Here is a 17,188-nt window from a genome sequence, read left to right as displayed (position 1 = left end):
TTTTACTATTGATGCTGCATAGGGAGCATCAATAGTAAAAAGTTGGTCACACTTGTCAAGCACTATGCTTGACAAGTGTCACCAACCTGTCAATCACTTTTCCAAGCGATGCTTCAAATCGCTTGAAAAAGCGCAAGCATTCTGCAAGCTAAAAACGCTTGCAAAACGCATGCGAATTCCGCATGCGTTTTACCCGCGGCAGGGAGTTGCGGAAATGCTGCGGACATTTCTGCAGAATTTCTGCAACATGGGCACATATCCTAAAACAGTTATAGCATCAAATTTGAGCAAGAACAAAATCTGCAAGGAATTTGTATGTTCTACTCGTGTTTGTGTGGGTTTCCTCAGGGTTCTCCGGTTTTCTCCCACACTACCTAAAGCCAATGAAGTAAAAACAGTGATTTTTCTTTGGCCTTATTCTAAGGAGATTATGGTCAATTCAATGAATGCAAGGTGCCCAGAGTTTGTGGCTGCAAAACATGCCAAAATCATCACCCCTTCATCACTCACCATACTTGATAGTTGGAATAGGGCATTTGTGCCAATATGTTGTGTCTGGTTTTCACTAAACATGGCTCACAGCATTAGAGCCAACCAGCTACACTTCGGTCTCATCTGTCCAAAGTACATTGTTCCAGAAGATTTGTGGTTTGTTCACATGCAACTTTCTCCTGGTAACCCTTCTAAATCAAGCCATACTTGTTCAGTCTTTTTCTAATTGTACTTTAACTTTAAAATTTAATATGCAAACTAATGCTATCACTCCTAGGTTTTTTTTTTTACAGTATTTCTTAGCATTGAACAGTCTTATATTGGGGTGGATTTGCTGGGACGTTCACTCCTCAGAAGGTTGTCAACTGCCTTGAAGGTTTTTCATTTGTGAATAATTTTTCTCGCTGTAGAATGTGGGATTTCCATTTTTCAGGAAATGGACTTCAAACTTTCTAACCTTTTCCCGATTTATTATCCGCAACAATAGATTCTTTAAGTCTGATTGCCCCAATCTAGCAGACGGCAAAAAACTTCTGCTTTTACAGAGATGGCCACACTTACTCATGAACAATTAATCAAAGCCACTTGATTAGCAATATTTTACTTTTCCTACCGTCTTAATTCCTACAGAAGGAGGTGTACATAATTTATCATATGCTGTTTCTGCATTGTGGCCAAATTCTTGTTAATTAATGACAAGGTGTGATATTTATCTGAAGCTGTGTTAATTGTCTAAGGGCCCATCATTTTTTTATGTCTTGATACCTAAAATCATGGGTTTCAAAGATGGTATATTAAATTTTTCTCATGATTGCATGTTACCATGTCTTCAAGAGAAATGTGTCTGTGATTTTTTTTAATTGCAGGACTACAATGTCAGGCTGAGTTGGTCCTATGATGGGATACACCCCTTTTCAGTATTTGAGTCAAGTAAATCATAATGCTCTGAGGAAAAGGTGATATGTGGAATCGTGTTGTGCTGTCTCTTTACATGAGGAAGTAACTCCACATATATGTTAAAGGGAACCTGTCATGTGTCCCAACCCTCCCAAACCACCAACACTGCAAGATAGTCTCCATTTTGAGTATTGATAATAAACCCAATGTCCAAAACAGTTTACAATGTTTGAGCAAAGTCAAATTATATCATATGTAGAAAAAAATCCGGCACTCCCAAATGCGAAAAAATTAATCTGTTTTTATTCACAATTAGATAGTCTACAAGGTTTACATTCAATTGTTTGTAACGTTTCGGTCACTATCCGAACCTTCTTCAGACTAAGCATAAACAATATGACAGAAAACAAAAAGTCAGAAAAATACAGCCATATGTAACATTTAGGCTGAGTTCACACGTGGCTTTTTTTCGCGTTTCCGCGGCGGTTTTAACCGCGCGATTTTGCCGCGAAAAATAAGCATCCCATGCATTCCTATGGGATTCCGCAATGCTGTGCTAATGCTGCGGTTTTTACCGCGGCGGAATCGCTTCGCGGTAAAAACCGCAGCATGCTCATTAATTTGCGGAATCGCGGTGATCCCGCACCCATAGGAATGCATTGTTCCGCTTACTTCCCGCATGTGGCTGTGCACACCATGCGGAAAGTAAGCAGAACAATTGCGGATGGTACCCACGGTCTGGAGGAGAGGAGACTGTCCTCCGGGCTTTGGGTACCATATCCCTGTAAAAAATAGAATTATAAAATAAAAAATGTTGTTATTCTCACCCTCCGACGTCCCGCGCAGCCTTCCCGCTTCTCTTCACGCTCTCGTTCCCAGTAGTCCTTTGTGAAAATGCCCGCGATGGCGTCCGTTCTCGCGGGATCGTGAAGTCTCGCGGTCATTCGCGTGACGTCATCGCGAATTACCGCGAGACATCGCGATCCCGCGAGAACTGACGTCATCGCGGGCATTTTCACCAAGGATTACTGGGAACGGCTGCACGGGACGTCGGAGGGTAAGAATAACACCATTTTTTATTTTTTTTTACATTCTATCTTTTACTACTGATGCCGCATAGGCAGCCTACAGATCGCTTGGAAAACGCTAGCATTTTGCAAGCTAATTACGCTTGCAAAATACTAGTTTTTCCGCGGGAAAATCGCGGGAATTTAAAATGCAATTTTCCCGCGGACTGGAATTCCGGAATTCTCGCGGTAATTTCCGCGAGAGTTCCGTTACGTGTGCACTTAGCCTTAAACAACTGGTCATGTATCAAATGAAACAATACAGCCCCAAGTGAAAATAAAGTGTGGCTAAGTCTAGTGTCAAGTACCACAGGAGCGCTTCATGTATACAGTTGAGGGATATACAGTATATCCAAATTTAAATGTGCCACACATTAAAGTGAATCTGTCACCTAGCTTTGGGCCTTTAAGCTGCCGGCACCGCCACCAGGGGCTTATCTACAGCATTACAGAATGCTGTAAATAAGCCGTCGATGTACCCTGAAAGACAAGAAAAAAGAGTTATACTATACTCACCCAGGGGCGGTCCGGTTCTGGTTTTGGTCCAGTGGGTGTCGAGGTCCAGTCCGGCGCCTTCCATCTTCTAACAGTGACGTCCTCTTCTTTGCTTCCCATTCCAGCTCCGCCGCAGGCACACCGCTCTGCCCTGTTGAGGGCAGAGCAGAGTACTGCAATGCACAGGCGCTGAACCTCATTCTCAACAGGGTAGAGCAGTGCACCTGTGCCGGAGCCGGGATGAGAAGCAAAGAAGAGGACGTCACCATTAGAAGATAGATAAGCCCCTGATGGCAGTGCCGGCACCTTATAGGCCCAAAAACAGGTGACAGATTCCCTTGAACATACAGAATAATCCCAGCAAATAGCAATATCCAAAGCATATCAAATGAATAGAGAACATTGATTATCTCAGTGTGCATATAAGGGATTACATGCATAGTTACATATTGAACTAAAAGAGAATCCTTGAAAAAAAGGACAATACTAGGATTGCCTTCACATGGGAAGGTATAGGAGGGGAATTGTAAAGACTGAATGTAGCTGTTCTGTCGCCGACATTTAATTCAACATCTGATTTATTATCTGCTTGTTAATGTTTACAGTGTTTTCTGGCTCCATCTAGTGACCAGAGTCATAACTGCAGTGTTATTGTGTGTTTTACTTTCATTTTGCCATTCCCTCAATGCATTGCAATGTATTCTGGTAAGGTAGCAATGCATTCTGGTAGCCTTTTGCAAAGAATCATGGTTAGTTCAGCCCCATTTTCCCTCCAGTCCACCATTTTCCTTCTGCCTGCATTCAGGAAGCATCTCATTTCTCTTCTCCCCTTGTGACAGCATCGCTGGTATGTACGTATGTTTCCTGTATCCAATTCCTGTTTCATATTAGCCTATTTAGTTAGTTCTCCCCTGGTTAGCTATTAGTGCAGATGTGATTTATTATGTATAATATGTATCCCTGATGTACCCTGTGTTGACTCAGTGTATATATGTTTGTATTGCAGTTTCATCGCGCCAATATACCATCATGTTCAATAAAGCACAGATTCAACCTACAGTCTCCTTATTGGACCCCGGTATAGTGGTTTGGCTGCCTGTATAAGATGCAATGACGTATGTTTCATTCAGTGAGGACAGAACAGTAGCTATAATTAAATAGAGGGATACTACAGACAGATAATATATTGTCTCAAATAGGAAAAATAGAACTACAGCCAATGAAAACTAAAAACTCATTATCTCAGTAAATTAGAATACTTTATAACACCAGATTGAAAAATGATTTTAAAATCGTAAATGTTGGCCTACTGAAATGTATGTTCAGTAGATGCACTCAATACTTTGTCGGGGCTCCTTTTGCATCAATTACTGCATTAATGCGGCATGGCAGTGCCACAGGCTGATCGCCTCCATGCCACACCGCATTGATGCAGTAATTGATGCCAAAGGAGCTCCGACTAAGTATTGAGTGCATTTACTGAACATATATTTCAGTAGACCAACATTTCTAATTTACTGAGATAAAGAGTTTTTGGTTTTCATTGTCTGTAAGCCATAATCATCAACATTAACAGAAATAAACACTTGAAATAGATCACTCTGTTTGTAATGACTCTATCTAATAAATGAGATTTCATTTTTGTACTGAAGAACTGAAATGAATTAACTTTTTGATGATATTCTAATTTTGTGAGATGCACCTGTATATGTGAGGGACGCTATGTATCCCCAGGATGCACATAGAAGCGTATAAAGGACTCTGGAGAGCATTGCAGTCACAGATATAGCTGTGGTTGCAATGCAGAATAAAAGTAAGTATAGTCTTGGACAAGCTATTTGCCCAAGGCAGATTTAAGAAAACACAGCATGGGCTTTTATTTTTGGAGCAAACTACAGGATGGTAGTGGGGTTGTTTCCTCCTTCCAGGCTGGGTCTTACAAGTGGCCCATGGCCACAGAATCCATTTAAAATACCCTGTTGAAAAAGGCTGGGTGTGTCAGTCTTGGTTTGCAAACTGCAGAGCAGGTGGTTCTACATGGTGCAGCCTGCGTGAAGTAACACAAAGCCAAGCAAAGCCAAAAGACCTGACACCCCTCAGCATGACACGGTCGTATAATTACCCACGGCAAGCAGTCTCTGGTACGGACTGTCTTGATTCCCGGCTGCGATCTGGAGGATACCGTGTGCTGTTTATCTTGTGAGTTATGGACATTAAATACGTTTGCTTTTTGAACATTCCTGGGTCACTGCCTCATTACTGCACGGTGTGAACACCGTAGTACAAAAACTGGTTGTAGAATGTGGGCGGTGTGAACTGAGGCAAACCCCAATGCCAGGTGTGTCATGGTCTGCCTGGAATTTCTGTTACGGTCCTTCTAGGGTTAAACCTATGTGGCCTTTCTTTGGTTTGGGCAGGGCTATAAGTAACCGCACTGGTGCTATGTTCATTGTCAGTGATACGTCTTTTCCTGGCTGTGTAGCTGACCCTTGTATACCTGTATATTGCCTTCTTCTGTATGATTGCTCTGTGTATGACCAGGTCTGTTTCCCGTTTGATATTCGTTTGCTGATTCTGTACTTTCTGTGTTACTCTTGGTTCTACCCCAGCTACGTCCCTGACATCCTGTCCGCCTGGTTCTGCGTTGCTCTCTCTGGCTTCTGAGTCCCGGCTTGCTTCTTACTACTCTGTTCGTGTTACCCACTTGTTACTTCACTGCCCTCTGGTCTGACCTCGGCTTTACTGACGATTCTCCCGGCTCTGCTGGGTCCTACTATCCCTGCTAGGAGTTCGGGACCTAGCTCCACCCCCAGTCACTCCCCCAGTGATCACGTGTTGCAGGTCCTGTTCCTCCTGCAGCACACTTCCAGCCATGTTCACATTCCACTGCAGGAGTCCTCGGGTTTCCCTAGCACGTCTTTGGTCACGCATACAGTCTCTGGTGGTGAACCTGTTACAGTGTCCATTACAGCTGCATGTCTGTCATTAGGCCTGCCACACTGCAACCCAGGCCTGCGGACAAGATGGAGGAAATCCTGAGGAAGCTGGTCCTCACACAGCAACAACAGCAACAGACCAATAACCTGTTGCTGCAGCAAATTGTCGTCGTGAGGCCCGGAACAAGGTCCGGTCCGCTTTGAGGAAGTTGAGTCCGGAAGACGACGTGAAAGCTTTCCTCACCGTTTACGTGCACACTGCAGAGCGGAAGAATATGCTAACTTCCCAGTGGGCTGAATTGGTGGCTCTGATCCTGAGGGGTGATGCGCTAAAGGCCTCCTATGACCTCAGTTGTGAGGATGCCCAGGCCTATGCCAAGCAAAAAGGTGAGGTATAACGCGACTCTACCACATTGCGCATGTCACGCCGGACCCTGCAAGCCCAGGAGCCGGGAAAAGGGTTGCATTACCTTGCTGGGGACAATCATCCCCAAGTTCATACTGAGGGGGTACCCTGGGGTGAGAGTGACAGGAGACTAGTTTCCCCCAAAACAGTCTCAAGGACTAATGGTCCCTCCACCATCAGGTGTTGCGATACCAAGGGCCCGGACATGTGGCTGCCAACTGGCCCCTGACGGCTGAACCTATGGACTGTGGGTTTATGCGCAGGGTCTCTATGTACATCCAGTCAGTCTGCACAGCATCTACAGGCACTGCATACAGCAAACCCCAATTGTGCCAGGTACTCGTCAATGGGTACCAGACGGAAGCTCTCGTGGACTCACGGAGCTTAGTGACTTTGGTCCATGGGTCACTGGTTGCCAGGGAAAACCCCATTGGTCAGAAAGTGGGGGTAGTGTGTATACATGGGGAACTCTGAGAGTACCCGATCGCGGAGGTTACATTTTCCACCCCACGTGGAGAAGTAAAACAGCTCCAGGTTTTCGTGTGGCCCGGCCCAAAGAGTGTCAGTGGGCCTCTTTAATATATACCACAATTCATCATGCTCCGATACGGCAGAGAAATATTAGTATAGTACAATGAAAAATACTTCACTTCTTACATGACATGACTGATATCTATTTTAAATTCTCCAATAGCTTAAAAAACGGACATTATATTACTCCATACAGTATTATGGCCACAACATAGTGCGCCATATAGATTAATGAGCCCCTTATATTTCTCCATACAGAATAATTGGTCCCATATGTTCCATACAGTATATGACGAGCTCCACATAATGCTACAGTATATGTTGGTCCCCATGGATGATGCTCCACTGTCTTATGGGCCCAAATAATGCTCCATATATAATGGGCCCCATTTCTAGTGCTCCAGTGTATAATGTGCCCTGTAAATGCTGCTCCAGTGTATGATGTCCCCCATTTGGAATGCTCAAGTATATGATGGGCCTCATGGATGATGCTCCAGTGTATGATGGGCTCAAATAATGCTCCATATATAATCTGCCCCATTTAGAATGTTCCAGTATATGATGGGCCCCATGGATGATGCTCCAGTGTCTTATGGGCCCAAATAATGCTCCATATCTAATGGGCCCCATTTCTAATGCTCCAGTGTATAATGGGCCCCGTAAATGCTGCTCCAGTGTTTGATGTCCCACATTTGGAATGCTCCAGTATATGATGGGCCTCATGGATGATGCTCCAGGGTATGATGGGCCCAAATAATGCTCCATATATAATCTGCCCCATTTACAATGCTCCAGTATATGATGGGCCCCATGGATGATTCTCCAGTGTTTTATGGGCCAAAATAATGCTCCATATAAAATGGGCCCCATTTCTAATGCTCCAGTTTATAATGGGCCCCATAAATGCTGCTCCAGTGTCTGATGTCCCTCATTTGGAATGCTCCAGTATATGATGGGCCTTATGGATGATGCTCCAGGTATGATGGGCCCAAATAATGCTCCATATATAATCTGCCCAATTTACAATACTCCAGTATATGATGGGCCCCATGGATGATGCTCCAGTGTCTTATGGGCCCAAATAATGCTCCATATCTAATGGGCCCCATTTCTAATGCTCCAGTGTATAATGGGCCACGTAAATACTGCTCCAGTGTCTGATGTCCCCCATTTGGAATGCTCCAGTATATGATGAGCCAAAAGGATGATCCTCCAGTGTATGATGGTTCCCATATCTCGTTCTCCAGTGTATAGTGCTCCCCAAAAATTGCTCCCAACCTTTAAAAAAGTTAAATACCTCTCCTCGCTGGGCACTGCTCTACTCTGGACTCCTCAGCGTCAACATCTTCCAGCTCTCTGCATTTGGACTGTTTAGGCAGAGGGCATACAGAGGTGAAGTCATCATGCTCTCTGACCTGAATGTCACTGTCAGGAAACGCGGAAGACGTCACGGCAGTCGAGCAGGGAGAGGTAAGTATGCAAGTGCGACGGCCCTGTGCCGGTGCCGTCGCCCACGAGTATGCCCCCCCACCTGCTCAGGGAACCGGCACTTTCATCTGCCCCTTCCTCTGTGTCACTGTGTAAGGTGGTATAGTAGGCGGGAAGGGGCACCTGAGTTCATCAGAGTCAGATTCTGGCTCTGTAGAGTGCGAGGGGAATGTAGTGCTGTGGGTCAATGTACCAGCAGAATCATCTAGCAGTGGCTGTGCATCAGTGCACTCCATCCCTGATTCATGTTGGACTGGGGAATTCAGGATTTGACTTGATAACCCAGGCATGGTATGTGAAAAGAGCTCCATGGAGTAATCTCAAGTGTGGGCTGCTGCATCCTTCACTTTTGGTGGGGGTGAAGGACACAATGAAAGGGGTTGTTCCTGACCAGAAGCCTGCACTGACAACTCATTGCTTGCATTTTTTTGAAACTTCAGAAGAGGAGGCAATAGAGCAGGAGGCTGTTTTGGCAATGTAGGCCAAAACCAGTTCCTGATGCTCCGGCTTTAAAAGCGGTTTACCTACTCCCAGAAAAGGGAGCCTTCCAGGCCTTCCGGAGCCAGACCATGCCGCAGTCTCAACACCTCCTGCCTTAGCTGGTATTGTACTTTGGGCACTACCAGCAGATGCACCACCACCACCAACAGCACCAGCTAGCCACCCACGCCCACATCTGCGGCCTCTTAAACCATACTTACTAAATTTTTTGTGAAAATTGACCCAAAATACCAGCAGATATATGGTACTGTATCAGAAGCGTAGAGCTTTATACAGTGTAGGGGTCATTGTAAATCTCTGTATATATTTCATGAGTCAGACACAGACGCTCACAGGCTCAGTATGAATTGGACAATACTATAAAAAGTTGAAAAACGGTACAGTAACACCAAATACCAGGTATATATAGTCTAGTTTAAACATTCTAAATCTCTGTATATATTTCAGGAGGCAGATACAGACGCTCTCAGGCCCAGTATGGATTCGACAAGAATATAGAAAGTTGAGAAAGGGTACAGTATCACCTGATACCTGGTATATCCATATATATTTCCAGAGTCAGAAACAGATCAGAAACAGACTCTCACTGCCTCAGTATGGATTAGACCAGAATATAAAAAGCAGTAAATGGGTAATGTATCACAAGCGTAGAGCTGTATACAGTGTTGGGGTAATTTTTAAATCTACATATATAATTCAGGAGTAACACACAGACTCTCACACGCTCATTATGGATCACACATAATCTAAAAAGAAGATCCGCAAGAAATAATCACACATGTGGGCCAATGTTCCAGGTGTCAATGATGCACTTAAAGTGGTGGGTGGAGGAGGACTTTCTGGCAGAAAGGGTACTGTAGCAACAGATACCAAGAATATATAGTATAGTGAAAATAGATAAAATCTACGTATGTATTTCAGGAGGCAGGCACAGATGCTCTCAGGCCCAGTATGGATTAGACAAGAATGTAGTAAGTTGAGAAAGGGTACAGTATTACCAGATACCAGGTATATATAGCGTAGTATCAACATTCTAAATCTCTGTATATATTTCAGGAGGCAGACACAGACGCTCTCAGGCCAAGTATGGATTTGACAAGAATGTAGAAAGTTGAGAAAGGGTACAGTATCACCAGATACCAGGTATATATAGCATAGTTTAAACACTCTAAATCTCCTTATATATTTCCGTAGTCACCCTCAGACGCTCACTCAGTATGGATTTCACCGTAATACAAAATGTCTAACAAAGGTACTGTATCACAAGATAGGAGGTGTATATAGTATAAGTGAAAATGTAATTATATAAATTTCCTGAGTCATATACAGATAGTCAGCATGTATTTCTCCATGATACCAGCCGGGACACGGTACTGTGTGAGGAGTGTACAGCTTTATACAGTGTGTCAAATAATGAATGTTCGATCACTGCCGAAAAAAAGAATAAAAGTAGGAGTGCTGTGTAAAAAGCAGTCTGCACAGCAGAGTACACACAGCAATAGTGCTATAAGGCAGGCTAATAATCAACGCTGCTGCACACAAGAAAATCCTCCCTGTCACTGTCAGGCAGACTAATAACTAGCGCTGCTGCACACAAGAAAATCCTCCCTGTTACTGGCAGGCAGCCTAATAACTAGCGCTGATGCACACAAGAAAATCCTCCCCATGTCACTGCACAGTAACTGTACACAACAATTGCGTTCTGCACAAACGCATAACTTCTTTTTACAGGCCTAATTGTCTCCCTAATGTTAAACAGCGTCACCAACCTCTCCCTACTGTAGTGATGGTCAGAAGAAAAATGGCGGTCGGCGGTGAGGGCTTTTATACACTCCGTATATACAGTATTTCAGGAGTCACCCTCAGACGCTCACACAGTCAGTATGGATTTAACCGTAGTCCAAAATGTAGGAAAAAGGTACTGTATTAGCAGATACCAGGTGTATCCAGTCTAGGGCTAATTGTAAATCTCCGTCTATATTTCCGGAGTCAGACACAGACACTCACAGGCTCAGTATGGATTACACCAGAATATAAAAAAGAAGAAAAAGGGAAATGTATTCGAAGCGTACACCAGTATACAGTGTTGGGGTACTTTTAAATGTTCGTATATATTTCAGTATCAGTAAGCCAGTCCAGACTCTCCGCTACAAAAAACTAGATGGTTACAAGTACAGATGGAAAGTTGAGTGATTGCTGAAATTTGGAATTACTAATCACGGGAAAACCTCCAGGGAGATTTCGCAGAGGCGATGCTGACCCTCAATTACTTTGTCTGTGGAGACAGCGAAAATGGTTCTTTGTGAAGAAAGTTTGCTGTATCGCATTAGCGTGGATCCCATCACCGTAACTCGTCTCCATCAAATTGTGATCACAGGGAGAGATGTAGACATGGTCTTCACTGCCTATCATGATCTGTCTGGTCACTTTGGAGTGCAAAAGACAGAAGCCACAGGCCGTTGGCGATTCTATTAGATTGGCATGAGAGGAGACATTGTAAAATGGTGGCAGGAATGTCACTCATCTGTGACTAGGAAAACTCTGAAAGCTGATCATAAAGCACCCCTGCATCCGATTGTGTGTCGACGTCCATTACAAATGGTAGCCATTGATCATCTGAAGGTAGAGCCCAGCAGGACTGGCCATAGATATGTTTAACCATCATCGATCAATTCAGCAAAGTTGTAGTGCCTGTCCCTGTGAAGGATTTAACTGGCCAGACTACACAGCGGTGGAGCAGGGAGAGGTAAATCATGCAAGTGCTTGGGCCCTGTGCAAGCAGGGTGGGCACACTCGTGGGCGGCGGTACTGGCACAGAACCCCTCATAGTACGCCGGTGTGTCTGACGGCGAGTGGGCCCCCCCCACCGTCAAAGACACTTTATTGTACTACGAGGGGGCCTGTGCCAGTGCCATCGCCCAAGAGTGGGCCCACCCACCTGTTCAGGACAACGGCACTTGCCCGGGTGCGCCAGGTGGTGATCCCGGCCATGGGGGGGGGCAGCCCAGTTAGGGTGGTTGAAAAAATGGCATATGTTGATGTGTAGGCTGTACATTCAGCAGCTGCAAATGGAGGAAGTGGAGAAGTACGAAGAAGAGGAGGACAAAAGCGAGACATTTTTATTGCCACCTATTTGTCATCAGGGGAAGGTGGGTGGGACAAAATCCTTTGAAACCCATGCATGGTTCATTTTAATGAAGGTTAGATCATCAACATTTTGGGTCGACAGACGGGTCATTTTTTCTGTCAAGATTGATCCAGCAGAACTGAAGACTCTTTCAGATAACACACTAGCAGCAGGGCAAGCGAGCTCCTGTAAGGCATAGTGTGCCAATTCAGGCCAGGTGTCCAGTTTACAGGCCCAATAGTCAAAGGGGAATGACCGGTGAGGGAGAACATCAATATGGGAGAAGTAGTTTGTAACCATAGTTGACAACTGCTGTCTCCTATCACTTGCAATCGATTCTGTATTAGCAGTCTTGTGAGCGGTACTTGAAAAATCAGTCCACAACATGGTCATGAAACCCCTGTCTCCAATTCCACTTCAGCTGTGTGCACCACGAACACCTCTTCCATTTTGACCTCTACGGCTCGTGGGAGAACCAGCACTGCTGCTGTGTGCTGGGAATGCCTCCAACAAACAGTTTACCAGAGTTGCTTGTTTGTTAGCCAATATTATCTCTAGGCTCTCCTGTGGCATCATGTTCTGTAATTTGCCTTTATAGTGTGGATTCAGGATGCTGGCCAACCAGTAGTCATCATCCTTCATCATTTTGGCAATGCGGGGTCCCTTTTTAGGATCCACAAGTCATAATCACACATGTGGGCCAATTTTCCAGGTGTCAATGAAGCACTGCCAGTGGTGGTTGGAGGAGCACTTTCTTGGAAATCCACAACCCTCCAGTCACGCACAAACCCTGGACCTGACCTTGGCATGCCAAAATTATCTCTTGCCCCTTGAGAAGCATCCTCCTCCCCAAAATAATCATCCCCCTCATCCTCCTCCTCCTCTTCCTCTTCTTCCTCCACCTCGTCCAGGTCAGTTGCCCTCACTGACAATGGCTGACTGTCATCAAGGCTTCCCTCCTCCCATTCCTCCTCCTCTGCTGCAGACGCATGATCCTTAATGTGCGTCAAAGTTTGCATGAGCAGACGCATAAGTGGTATGCTCATGCTTATGATGGCGTCGTCTGCGCTTATCAGCCGTGTGCATTCCTCAAAACACTGAAGGACTTTACAGAGGTCTTTCAGCTTTGAACACTGCACACCCGACAATTCCATGTCTTCCCTCAAACTGCCGTGTATCCTCCCACAAATGCATTACAGCCTGCCTCTGTTCGCACAGCCTCTCAACCATGTGCATGGTGGAGTTCCACCTTGTTGCAACGTGTATGATTAGGCGGTGCTTGGGGAGGTGGAACGATCGCTGCAGCTTCTGCATACGACTGGAGTGTACAGGCGAGCGACGGATGTGCAAGCACAGTCTTCGCACCTTATTGAGCAGGACTGTTAACTCCGGATAATTATTTAGGAAGCACTGCACCACCAGGCTCAAGGTGTGAGCCAGGCAAGGTATGTGTCTGAGTTTTGCAAGGGCTATGGCTGCCACAAAATTCCTGCCGTTATCACTGACTACCTTGCCTGGCTCAAGATGTAGACTGCCCAGCCATGACTCAGTTTGTCGATGCAAGTAGTTGGCCAGTACCTCCGCAGCGTGTCTTTTGTCACCCAAAGACATCATCTTTAAAACAGCCTGCTGCAACTTACCACTAGCTGTTCGATAGTGGGACACCTCGTGTGCAACACTGGCAGCTGCAGATGGAGTGCTCGTGCGACTGCGCTCTGTCGACGAGCTTTCGCTTCTGGAGGAGGGTCGAACGCCTACAGCCAACTGTTTCCTACACCGTGGGCTAGGCAGAACTGTGGCGCCAGCATCCACCACATTAACCCAGTGCGCAGTGATGGACACATAACGGCCCTGACCATGCCTACTGGCCCATGCATCTGTTGTGAGGTGCACCTTTTCACTCACTGATTGTTTGAGTGCATGGACAATGCGGTCTTTCACATGCAGGTGGAGGGCAGGGATGGCTTTTCGAGAAAAGAAGTGCCGACTGGGTAGGTCATAGCGTGGGACAGTGTAGGCCATGAGCTCTCGTAAAGCTTCGCTTTCAACCAAATGTAAGGGCATCATCTCTAATTAGATCAGTTTGGCAATGTAGCCGTTCAAAGCCAGTGTATGCGGATGAGAGGATGAGTACTTTCTTGTCCTACTCAGAGTGTCTGCTAGGGTGAGCTGGACTTGAGAGCTGCATAGGGGGAACTAGTGGTGGACATTAAGGACTGAGAGGGGGTTGGTGGTGGTGATGGTGGTGTTGGTGATGGCCTAGATTCAGTCTTTTTTTGCAAAAACATTGTGATTCCCTGACTGCTTTGGCTTTGCGACGACACCTCAACATTTCTTGCTGGTGGTGTGCTTAGCGGTGGCCTTTCAGTGGGGGAAGCAATGGAGTGTGGCTGGCTACCTTCAGTTGGAGCAGGTGCACATGTGCTAACTGAGGTTTTGTAGTCCGTCCACGCTTGCAAGTGCATGGTGGTTAATTGCCTAAGCATGCAACTGGTGTCTAAATTTCGGAGATTTTTACCTCGGCTGAAGGTCCTTCCGCACTTCTTACAGATAAACTTTGCCTCATCAATAGGATTTTGGTCAAAAAAGTGCCACACTGCACTCTTCCTACTATGGTAAGGGCCTGCCAGATAACCGCTGCTGCGATGTCGATGCCTGCTGCGGATCATTCTCCTCTTCTGAGCTATTGCCAGCGGCACCCTCTTCCCCCAATGGATGCCAATCGGGGTCAACAACTGTTTCATCCATCACCTCCTCTTCAATTTCATCTGCACCTTCCTCTGTGTCACCGTGTAAGGAGGTATAGTATGCGGGAAGGGGCACCTGAGTTTCATCAGGGTCTGATTCAGGCTCACTAGACTGCGAGGCAAATGTATTGCTCTGCGTGAATGTACCAGCATAATCATCTAGCAGTGGCTGTGCATCAGTGCGCTCCATCTCAGATTCATCTTGGACTGGGGAATTGAGGATTTGACTTGATAACCCTGGCATAGTATGTGAAAAGAGCTCCATGGAGTAATCTGAAGTGTGTGCTGTGGCATCCTTCACTTTTGGTGTAGGTGAAGGACACAACCAAAGGAGTTGTTCCTGACCAGAAGCCTGCACTGACGACTCTGTGCTTGCAGTATATGTAACTTCAGAAGAGGAGGCAATATAGTTGGAGGCTGTTTTGGTAATGTAAGCCAAAACCTGTTCCTAATGCTCCGGCTTTAAAAGCGGTTTACCTACTCCCAGAAAAGGGAACCCTAAAGGCCTTCTTGTGCCAGACGATGACACAGGCTCAACACCTCCTGCCTTAGCTGCTATTGTGCTTTTGCCATAACCAGCAGATGCACCCCCACCACCATCAGTACCAGCTGCGTCCCCACGCCCACATCCGCGGCCTCTTCCACCATACTTCCTCATCTTTGGGAAAATGTACCAAAAATACCAGCAGAGATATGATACTGTATGAGGAGCGCAAAGCTGTGTAAGGTGTATGGAAAAATTTAAATCTCTGTATATATTTCGTTACTCACAGACGCTCTCCCAGTATGTATTTGACCGTAATCCAACCAGCAGATATATGGTACTGTATCAGAAGTGTACAGCTGTATACATTTTTGGTGAAACTGTCAATCTCCGTATATTTGTTTCCTGAGTCACACACAGACGCTCTGGCAGTATGTATTTGACCGTAATACAACCAGCAGATATACGGTACTGTATGAGAAGCAGACAGCTCTATACGGTGTATTGAAAAATGGAAATGTCTGTATATGTATTTCTGGAGTCTCACACACACACACACGCTGTGTCTGTATAGATGTGACCGTAATTCGAACAGCAGATATACGATACTGTTTAAGAAGCGGAACACAAACAAAAAGCACAGAATGACAAATGTGCAGAAATACCTTGCAGTAAGACATATGACAGTAGTCAGCAAGTGCTGATAAAAGGTAACAACAAATACAGGGTATTTATTTGATACGGGTTACCTTGACGAGGTGGAGCAGCTTGGCATACCTTTTTTTGCAAAAAAAGTATCGACTAAATACCCTGTAATTGTTGTTACATTTTATCAGCACTTGCTGACTACTGTCATATGTCTTACTGCAATGTATTTCTGCACATTTGTCATTCTGTGCTTTTTGTTTGTGTTTTGGTCAGTGGGTGGTGTGAACATTGTCCAACAGACTTGTTCACATTTGTGCATGTCACATGTGTTTTTAATCCAGTTTTTTTCGTGCTTATGCATGATTTGAGAGACCCCACCCCTCTCTTGTGTGACATGCACATAAGGAGCTGTCTTACACAACGTGCCCATACTAGAAAGCGCCTGTCTTAATCCTGCTCATTTAGACACTGTTCATATGATCAGATTTTAAATACATTAGATAGGGACTGCTTCAATACGGGTTACCTTGACGAGGTGGAGCAGCTTGGCATACCTTTTTTGCAAAAAAAGTCACTAACTGTGCAGAAAAAAGGAATACAAGTTTTTTTTTGTTTGAAAAAAGCAGTCTGCACAGCAGTGTGCACACAGCAGTGCAGCTATCAGGTACCCTTATAAGGCAGCTTAATAACCACCAGCGCTGCTGCACACAAAAGTGTGAAAAAATGAACGCTCGGTAACTGTGCAGACAAAAGGAATTAAATTTTTTTTGCTTTGAAAAAAGCAGTCTGCACAGCAGTGTGCAAACAGCAATGCAGCTATCAGGTAGCCTTATAAGGCAGCCTAATAACCACCAGCTGTTACTGCATACTGCACACTAACTGTTGTGTTGTACAGTGAAAATCGCTATCAGCAGAAGCAGTTTTTTTTCCTGCCTAAACACTCTCCCTGTTGAGAACGAGCAGCAGCAACCTCTCCCTATACCAATATCGGCAGAAGTAATATGTCAGTCGGCGTTCAGGGCTTTTATAGTCACAGTGACGCCACACAAAGCAAGCCAATCACTGCAATGCCCGTCTCTAAGATGGTGGTGGCCGCTGCCCAAGTCATCGCGTTGTAAATATATTAATTCAACCTTTATTAAGCTTATATATTTACGATTGTTGGAGTAAGGCTCCCCTTTAAACTCATATTGATTTTTTGAGCATACTTATCTATTTAACTTTAATGCCATGTCATCGCATTGCCCACAGTGTGCATCCTTGATCATTGGCTGAGAAAAGGCGTTGGAAGCATTATGGGAAACGCGACTTTGGCGCTCGAGTCGGCGACCGAATGGCTGACCTCACGCTATGGTCAGGTTTCGATCGG

Source organism: Dendrobates tinctorius, unplaced genomic scaffold (assembly GCF_039654945.1).
Source record: "Dendrobates tinctorius isolate UK_male_01 unplaced genomic scaffold, ASM3965494v1 ptg000319l, whole genome shotgun sequence".
NCBI classification, from domain to species: domain Eukaryota; kingdom Metazoa; phylum Chordata; class Amphibia; order Anura; family Dendrobatidae; genus Dendrobates; species Dendrobates tinctorius.
Note: the sequence above shows the minus strand (reverse complement) of the source record.